Genomic DNA, 10,296 nt, shown 5'->3' with positions numbered 1-10,296 from the left:
ACAAATAAAGAGTTGAATCTACCTAGCATGTACACAGACAATAAAAACTTAATAAGGGGTCTAATTAGAGGTGCACCAAAATGAAAATGTCAAAACTGAAATTACAAAAAATTTCAGACCGAAACCAAAAAAGTTGTTTTTTTTCTAACCTTTTCAAATTTTTTAAACCATTTTATTTTAATTTATTTTTATAAACTTTGTAATTTTTTTATATTTTATTTTTATTTATGTATTTTTATTTAAAAAAATACTTTACTTTTAGGGGCTTCTGGGAAATATTGGTGGTCTAAACACACCCCTGATATTTCCCTTTTACAATAGAAAAAGAGATTGAGAACACAGAGTCCTCAATCTCTTTTTCTGCAGCCCCTGTTATAAATGAACAGGAAGCCTCTATACTGAGTGTTCCTGTTCATTCATAACTTGTGGACATAGTGTGTTTACCATGTCCACAATCCATGAATGAACAGGAAGTGATGTAAATAACTTCCCATTAATTAATGATTGGGGACATAGTAAACATACTATGTCCTCAATTATTTACAAACACTCTGCGATTATTGATTGCTGAATGTTTGTATACCGCTCTCCATCCTGACTCGCTGTCACAGGAGGCTGAGTGAGCGGTGCGGAGAGGAGAGCTCGATCTTCTCTGACAGCTGACTCCTCCCATGCACCGCCAGTCCGGCCTCCTGTGACAGCTGACAGCTGTCTCCGGCCCCACACCGCCACTCTGTCAAAGGAGGCTGAGCGGGGAGATGCAGGAGGAGATCTCAGCCTCCTGTGACACGCCAGCCGCTCACTGCGCTCTCCTCCCCAGCAGCGCTCGGCCTCTTGTGACAATGTCTTTCCTCCCCGCTGGTCGATGTGCTGTATCAAAGAGGACACAGAGCAGCCCCAGCGGGGAGGAGAGAAGCAGGGATGCACCGCTATTTCAGCCCAAAAGATGGCACTTTCCGTCTTTGCTCTATGTAAACTATAAAAAAAATGGCTATACACATAGACCTGAAATAATTGTCAACCCAGCCAGCCCAATATTGCCACAACCAGAAGGCATTGGACCCCCCTATCCCAGTCCATCTTAAAGCATATGTCAAGGCAGGTACATATTTAGTAAATCTTAAGAAAACATGAACATTATTCAATTTTTTATCACTTTAAATATGCTTCAAGTGCAAAAAAATAACTGTTGATGTGTTAGAAGTATGGAAAAGTATGCTCCTACCTTCCTCTTTGATGTGGCAACACAGCTGGGCATTCCTAAGCAGGTGGTGTCAGCCCTGCCTACTTTATTTCTCATGTATAACAAAGAACACAGACCTCATCTGCATAACCCCTTCTTGTGCACAGGCAGAGATCACATGAAGTTATCAACTCACAAGATTTCTGTGCAAATCAACAGGTATTTGTTGCACATATCGAACAGATATAACAAAACACTTCATAAACATACCACACGGTGCAACTATAACAAGGTCTTAGTTCAGGTTTACATACACTTTAAGAAACTAGTCACCTTTTCCCATTGGATATTTCCAGCTGACCATTACTGTGCACCCCTGATATAAACCTAAGCCTGTCTGTCATTCCACCCCCTAATGGTTTGGCCACCTTTACGAGCTCATAGGAAGGTTTGGAAATTTACATGGGATATGGAGATCACTATCTCTAACAAATGTCACTTATCAGTGAGGGAATGTTTCACTTTCAGCTATTGCTGCAACAGACGTTTTCTGTTTACACTACAGATAGTCATTAGTAAAAGATACTAATTCCAATGATACACCACTCATCTGCTTGGTACTGATAATGCTATCAGCCATTTCCTGCTGGACCAAGTAGAGGCTATGAAAACTGACATAAACAGATGTCAATTACAGATGGCTGAAGAAGTAATCTGCTAATCATTCATTATTTTCTCACCATCTGTCACTGCCTTGAAATAGCTTTTGAACTATGTAAAATAATTTACTGAACATTCCAGAAGAGTGAATGGTCACAGCCAAATCTATTATATTACATTATCTGCTTTATAGTAAACAAATGAGTAAACCTATGACAACAGGTAGTATAAATCAAAAAAACTATAAGGCAGGCATTCATAAAGTCAGGAAAGCCCCCCTATCACCCCTAGCTTAACACTCCAGTAATTAAAAAAAAAACTATGCTACATGCCCCAAGGTGCTGCACCAAGGTAGGTGCTGCACCAAGTCCCGGGTCTTCTTGCTTCTTCACTGCAGAATGAGAGGGTTGTCTTCTTTAGGTGTCCACATTGCTGCCTGTTGATGTGGACTCCAGTTGTGAAGCCCCGTTGCTCCATTGCGAAGCACTGGTGGCGGTGTTGTGGCAACGAGGGGTGGACACAAAACCATTCGGCAGCAGGCCACAACAGTGTTTCACAGGTTTTCACTTCCAGAACAGAAGTTATGGAGGGTCACGTGATAGCAGGTCAACTAGGTCAAAACGGGTTTAGGAATTTTTTTTTTTTAAGTGAATAGGTTGGAGTGAGGTAAATGGGAGCAATGGGGGAGACAATTTTGCCCAGAGGTGCTTTTAACAAGGTGGTATCCATATGGACACTCAATGCTGGAAATATTGGCCCGGCTCTATGAATAACTAAAAAAATATATACAGGATCCTCTGCATATTGAACCTGTAATGAAGGTGGAGAAATCAACTCCCTAGTTGTAGCTAGCGTGTGCATTTGTGATTTGCCATTTTAAAATCAATAAATATGATATAATTCTTATGATTTTCTTTCAGCTGTTCTGTTTCTAGCTATGCATACAGTATGTAATGTAAAACTAAGCTAACCACCTTTGAAGTCATAGGGTTGGGAATTATTATTTTTTGGCAGGTATGTGAAGGGGGTATAGAAACATATTGAGCAATCTATTGGGGGGGAAGTCTGTAATCGTAAAATTAGCACCTGCTACAGTGCATATTAAGTGAGCATTGCTTTTGCTCACTGATTACTTTCATTTTAATTGTTTATATGCTTTTGCACATTTTTTAATTTGCTTGCTGTTTCATATTTTTCTGGTAACACTTCATATGGTAACATAAAATGTTCCTGCAGAACTGCTTAGCAAGATGTACACTCTACATATATGATAAGCAACTATGGCTACTCCAATGCACATATATAAATAAAAAAAATATGTTTTAAAAAGATTTACATAGACAATACGTTTTATTATAATGGTCCCAGAAATGTTTATATATAACAGTAAAAAAATAAAAAGACAAAAAATTACCTTTTACCTCACTTACTATAAATGAAAATCTGTGTTCCTGTAGACATCGTGCTGCAAGTTTTCCACCCAAATAGGCCAATATTTGACTAAGCAATTGTCACACACCCAATTCAATCAAATCTGAATGCTTAACATAGAACAACCAAAAATTGTGTGGTTAAAGCTGACCTTGTGCCCAAATTTCAAGGTCTACTTTTAAATATGTACCCCTCCTTCTTGTAGAAGCACTGTATAAAATGTACAAAAGACACCTGGGTGAAGGAGTTACATAAAATACTTACCTTTCATCATCCTCCGTCCAGCCAGATCTCATTGAGTATTCCAAATCTTGCTGAGATGATGATCCTGCACTGTGCTACCGCATCTTTTCACAAAATGTTTCTTCAATTAAGCATTTACTGGATCTCGTTTCGTTTCTGTAATTTTATACAGTGTTTCTGCGGCGGGTAGGGGTCAAACCTAAAAATTCTACCTTGCTTTAAAAAAAAAAAGAACCCCTTCCTATAAGAAACATGGAAGCTGTCATCGCTGACCATCATGGTTCAATATTTGACTCACTAATCCAGATTACATTTGTAAATAAGGGGCTTTGACTTTCCTGCTCCGTAGCTTGTTCTGGGTTAATTATCTAAAGTACCAAAACCAAATAATCAGGAGAACAGCCAGGCAAATAGCATTTCATATGGCCACCAGCAATGGAAGCTCCCTTCCTGCTGAGGAAAGTTTTACTTCTAAGAAAAATTATAGCTGCATTGATGGGCTATCATGCTGCCCCACTTGCATTAAAACTTTCAGGATTGTATGTCTCCATATCTGCTTCTTTGGAACCTGTGGCGGAGGTGAATGGTATGATGTAAAATATTTTGTTGCTAAACAAATTTTTTTTTTAGACTGCCAAAAAAAATGCAATACATAAGCAGTCCCTGGCCTTACATACATACCTATAGAGACCTACAATCTCAAGAGAGTCAACAGGAGTATCTGGAGTAAACCCAAATCCCCTGCAAACATATACAGAGGATCCAGGCTAGCAAATGAACACAGTTGCTCAGTAATTCTAGACCATATTGCTAACCTTTAAAATACATTGAAGGGAATTTATCAAAACTGGAGCAGGCAAAATCTGGAGCAGTTTTGCATGGCAACCAATCAGCGCCTCTCTATCATTTTCAAATCATGACTGAACAAACTGAGGAAAGAAGCTGATTGGTTGCCGTGCACAGCTGATCCAGTTTTGATAAATTCCTCCCACTGAATTTTTTTGTGGTCTCCATGTGCGAAAGTGGTGTGTACATTACAATGGCACTATAACATAACTCTTCTAAATCTCAAAGAATCTGTACATGTATGTATATATAATGTTGCTCTACCCAACCTGAATGATGATTCCACTTGTACGTCCCTAGCACGTGACGCAATCCTCATTTTCATAGCGTGTTCACCCAACATGTGTTCCTGAACAAAAACTTCATGGCAGGATCACCAATAATTATTAATATTATTACAGCAAGCTGAAGATTTAAAAGGGCTGAAAACAACCTTTCATGTTACATTCATATGTTAAAAATTATATAACAAATGAGTGATTCGGTTTAGATCTACTTTAAAGAGAATTTCCCGTGAAGCACAATCCCTTCACCAAAATCCAGCTTCTATCTGTGAAATGTCCATTGATAAATGTACTATTCTGAAAAAAATAAAGATTTACTGATATTCAAGAAAATAATGGCAACCCTTTAATATTACAATATGTTTAAGATTTTATGAGAATTTAGTGATTGGGTTTAAATCTATTTTAAAGAACATTTCTCATAAAGCACAATCCCTCCTCCAGAATCCTGCTTCTGTCTAGGAATTGTCCATTGATAAACGTCCTATTAGAAAAAAAAACAATTTACTGATTTTAAAGAAAATAATGGCAACCTTTGATACAACATTAATATGTTTAGAATTATATGAGAATTTACTGATTGGGTCTAGATCTATTTTAAAGAGAACTTCTCATGAATTACAATCTCTTCACCTGAATCCAGCGTCTATCTGTGAAATGTTGATAATTGTCCTATCAGATGAAAATAACAATTTACTGATTTTAAAGTAAATGAAAACAGCCTTTCATATTACTATAATATATAAAAAATGATATGAGTATTCAGGGTTTGGGTTTAGACCTACTTTAAAGAGAATTTCTCATGAAGCATAATCTCTTCACCAAAATCTAGCTTCTGTTTATGAATTGCAAATTGATAAATGTCCTATCAGAAGAAAATAACGATTTACTGATTTTAAAGTAAAAGCATAATTTGATATTACATTAATTTATTTAAAATTGTATGATAATTCAGTGATTGGGTTTAGATCTACTTTACAGAGAATTTCCCATGAAGCACAATCCCATCACCAAAATCCAGCTTCTATCTGTGAAACGCCCATTAATAAATGTCCTATTAGAAAAAAAAATAAAGATTTACTGATTTAAAAAAAATATATAATGGCAACCTTTTAATATGACATTAATAAGTTTAAGATTATATGCAAATTCAGTGATTGGGTTTAGATCTACTTTAAAGAGAATTTCCCATGAAGCACAATCCCATCACCAAAATCCAGCTTCTATCTGTGAAACGCCCATTGATAAATGTCCTATCAAGAAAAATAATGATTTACCAATTTTAAAGAAAATAATGGCAAACCCAAATAAAATGACACATCCATTCAAAACGGACTGTGATTATATGATAGAGAAAAATACTTTTTGTTTAAGGTCTTCCATTGTCAGCTTGGCATGGGGCATTAGAAAAACACAACACTGATAACATTACTTTATTGTTCCTGTAGGTCCTAACCTCTCCATGCTGCATCTGTATCTTCTGTCTTAAGAAGCAGCTTTCTTTTCATCAAACACATTCCTGAAGTCAGCAGTAAAAGCACTGACAAGACAGAGCAGATTGATCCATTAACTCTCACTCACTGCTAACAGTTCTTTGGCTGAACCCAGCGTTTGCATTCCAGCAGTAAAGATTTGGTGTGGTGACTAAGAATTAAAGCTACGAATACTTGAGAAATCCAAACTGGCTGGGACAGGCTTTTATGCTATAAAGCCATTCTTTTCAAACCAGGTTGCACTTCTAAACTGCATGGAAACAGATCCAGAGGCCAGTTGTTAACTTACATAACAAACAACAAAAATGTTTATGTGATAAACACAGCAACATTCCCAATAATCTAATAAAAAGGATGTTTTTGTTCTATTTCCTTCTCCTTTTTACTCTTTCTTATTTTCACAAGTCTGCTCAAAGTTTAGATTTCAGAGCTATGCATGTTTTCATATCTTCTGAGATGGTAATGTGGGCCACCTAAGAGGCGTGCAAGGTAGGTAGCATCAAATATTGGATGTGATTTGATGATAATGGTGCCACATGGCCAGTATTTTCCCAGCCTAGCAGGAAAACAGAACTTGCTGCCAATGTTATTACTTGGAGAGGATTAGAGATCGTAAAACAGGTATTTTTCTTAGAATAGGTGGCAACCTTAATTGCTACGTGTGGGTGTGGCTAAATAGTTGCGGTTTGATGCGTGTGGTTTAAAGCTAAAGTCTACGTTTTGCCTTCTGTGATTCCCCGTCTCCCCCCTCATCAACATTTTCATTACATTTTTCCATTTTCATTATATAGCTTATTTTGAACCCAGTGATCACAGAGTCTCTGTGCTCTTCTTACCCCTGATACAAGCAGTGGGTTGACTGCTGGGAGGTGTATTGCAATTGATGGGTGGGTGTCATTCTGAAGAGGTGGGCATTCCTAAGCAGGCTGCATTTGCATGCAGACCACCCTGGGTAAGTCCATGATTAGAAGAACTGAAATCCTATGAATGAAAGAGGCGGGCCATGAGCAATTAGGCTTGGGAGGAGCTAGCTAGATGGTTTTAAATGTCCTCCAGCCAGAAAATGAGTTGGGCTCTATCTGGATTGATGCACTTTCTAAAGCACATTGAGAAGCTCACAGTGTGCTGTGAAATTAGAGTAGGAAATGTCAATACAGGGGAGAAGCCCGTACAGCTGTGCAAGACTGGATTGAAGGCTGGAGGTCAGATTTATTCATTATGAACTCACTGCCCGGCTTCCTGATTGGCCAGCTTCCTGACCAATCAGGAAGCCAGGCAAGCAGTCATTATACAGCCCCCGGCTTCATGATTGGCCATCAGCCGGTCAGATCTGGTCATATTTAAACCGTCAGGACAATACAAAAAATTGCCAGCACATTCTGCAGCCCATCAGCACTAAAAGCTTAGTAAACCATATGGGGGAATTTACTAAGACTGGAGCAGGCAGAATCTGGAGCAGCTATGCATGGCATTGGCAACCAATCAGCTTCTAGTTTTCATTTTTAAAGCTTAACCTTACAAACTGATTATAAAAGCTGATTGGTTACTATGCACGGATGCTCCAGATCCAATTTCTGTCTGCTCCACAACCAGAGGTTTTCATTTCATACATTTAAAAATACATGTGATGTCATAATGCTGAGTCCATGCACCTCTGCAGTGATCCCTACTCTAAACTATCAGAACCTACCAATTTAAAACTGATATATAGTATTGCATATATTGATCTGAGCAGTTCCTATATACAGTATGCTTTGATGGGCGGTCTTCAGGTAGAATCTGTTTCTAGTGTGTTGCTGCACCTTTAAGGAGTAAGTGCCTACCTCCAAAGCATACCTGCTCTTAAAGAATAACTCCGGGACATCAATTTTCTTAACCCTTGCAGTCGGGCTGACTCCTCCTCCCTTCCTCCACTGCAATGGGTAACTGTTCGTTTTTGCTTAGGGCAGGGGTAGCCAAACTCCGGCCCTCTAGCTGTGGTGGAACTACAAATCCTATGAGGCATTGCAAGATTCTCACAGCCACAGACATGATTCCCGGAGACAGATGCATCATGGGATTTGCAGTTTCACCACAGCTGGAGGGCCGGAGTTTGGCTACCCCTGGCCTAGGGCAAAAAAAAAAGTTAGACTCACCCGATCTTTGGACCTGGCAGCACTCCCTCCAGCCTGTCTCCTCCTCTGCTGCAGCAATGGAATGTCTCCCAGCTTCCTCATGTCCTATACACTGTATTGGACGTGATGACTTGAGGATACCTAGACCGCTGCAGAGGAGGGGGAGAGACACTCCAGGGACCAAACTAACAGCCAGCTGGCTTGGAGGATTGGGTGAGTATAACCCTAGGCAAAAACTAGCAGTTAACCCTTGCAGTGTGGAGGTAGCCCCACTGCAAGGGTTAACACAATTTCACCCCGGAGCTCTTTAATTTCTGCATTGCTATATACTGTATATGCCCCACATTGAAAGCTCAGATAGTTTGGGATTAGGGACCACGCTCCACAGATTTCCCTTGATGTGGCCGTGTTGCTTCGTCTGTTTTCAAATGTGTGCAATAAAAACTTTGATTTTAATCTAATATTGTGATACAGTTTAAAGCTGAACTCCAGGCAAGGAGCTGAACACGTGGATGAATTACATATAAGGTAGTGATTTTACCTACCGTGTTTCCCCGAAAATAAGACTCGTGTGGGCGGGGCTGGAGCTGCGGCAGGCGGGCGTGTGGGCGGGGCGGGAGCTGCGGCCGGTCTTTACACAGTTTATGTGCAGCTACCCCGGAAGTAAGACCTAGCGGATTTCTGTAATATAAGACCTACCACCGAACTAGGTCTTATTTTCGGGGTAGGTCTTATATTACAGAAATCCCTGAAGATAGTGCTAGGTCTTATTTTCGGGGAAACACGTATATAAGGATTTGTATTTCTGTCCAACCAGTTCTGAGATTTACACAGCTGTGCCACACAGCACAGTCCTGCCTAGCAGGGCAAAAGACCCGTTTTTCCTCTGCTTCCGTTCAGTAACACTTAAAGTGACAAAACTGAAAAAAAATGTTTTCCCTCCCCCCAATGTTAATTAAAGTACTTACCTTAAATGATGTCTCTTAATCCGATCTTCTTCTTCTTTCCTGTCATTTTCAGCCTTCTCTCCAGCTTTGCTGCGGGTCTCCGATCCAGCGCGGACTCCTCTGAGCTTGCTGGAACTTCCTGTCCCACGGTGTCTGCATGCGGGTGCACGTGTCCATAGACTTACCTTGTGTCTCTCCTCGTCTCCCGGCCGAAAATCCAAACTGCGCATACGCCCGCTCCAAGATGCTTGAGAATTTTCTGATTTTCGGACGGGAGCGCGCAGGGAAGACACAGGTAAGTTACTAGTAGTAGATATATGCAAAAAAATTTGAGGGTTTAGAAACCCTTTAAAGGAGTTGTAAGGTCCCAGCATATCCTCTCCTGTTATAACTTCAGCATTGTAATTGGAATACATATTAGAGTTGTATTTCATAATCAAAGCTTACTTGACAAAATTCCCTTTTATGTAGTGGGTGCTGCCTTCTCTCTATCCATCGCTTCCAACAACTTCCTGGATTCCCAGTGTGCTTTGGGTCTCTTTCCCTGCTGCTTGATGTGATGAAATTTCAATTTCTTGAGACTATATAGCCCATCATGCATTGCTTCCAGCAAGCATTGATAATGTTACATTGTTCAGATGTTGAGTTGCAGTTCAGAAGTCAGGTTGTGTGAGAATTGTAACACAAGTGCATATTCACACGGCTGAGTGAAATTGTGCCAGTGCATTGAGAACATTCATCCTATGTAGATCTTCAATAAGTACATTTACAGACTTCTGAATCAATATGATTATTAGGAGTGGGATAGAACTTATGCACATTCAATACAGAAATACAGTACATATATTGTTTTTAGCATAGACCATAGATACCGTTTAAAGTGACATAAAAATCAGCTGTCCCTCTAGTGCTGCGGCGGGTCTCCGATCCTCTGGGCTTGCTGGCACTTCCTGTCCCACGGTGTCTGCATGCGGGTGCCTGCGTCCATAGACTTACCTTGCGTCTCTCCTCGAGCGCGGTGAAGACACAGACAAAGTATTAACCCTTTTAAAAGCTTTTTTTTGGGGTGTGTTTTTGTATATATATATATATATA

Source organism: Nanorana parkeri, unplaced genomic scaffold, assembly GCF_000935625.1.
Source record: "Nanorana parkeri isolate BGI_ZX_2015 unplaced genomic scaffold, ASM93562v1 scaffold28, whole genome shotgun sequence".
NCBI classification, from domain to species: domain Eukaryota; kingdom Metazoa; phylum Chordata; class Amphibia; order Anura; family Dicroglossidae; genus Nanorana; species Nanorana parkeri.
The sequence above is the reverse complement of the archived record's forward strand: the minus strand, read 5'-3'. Positions refer to the sequence as shown.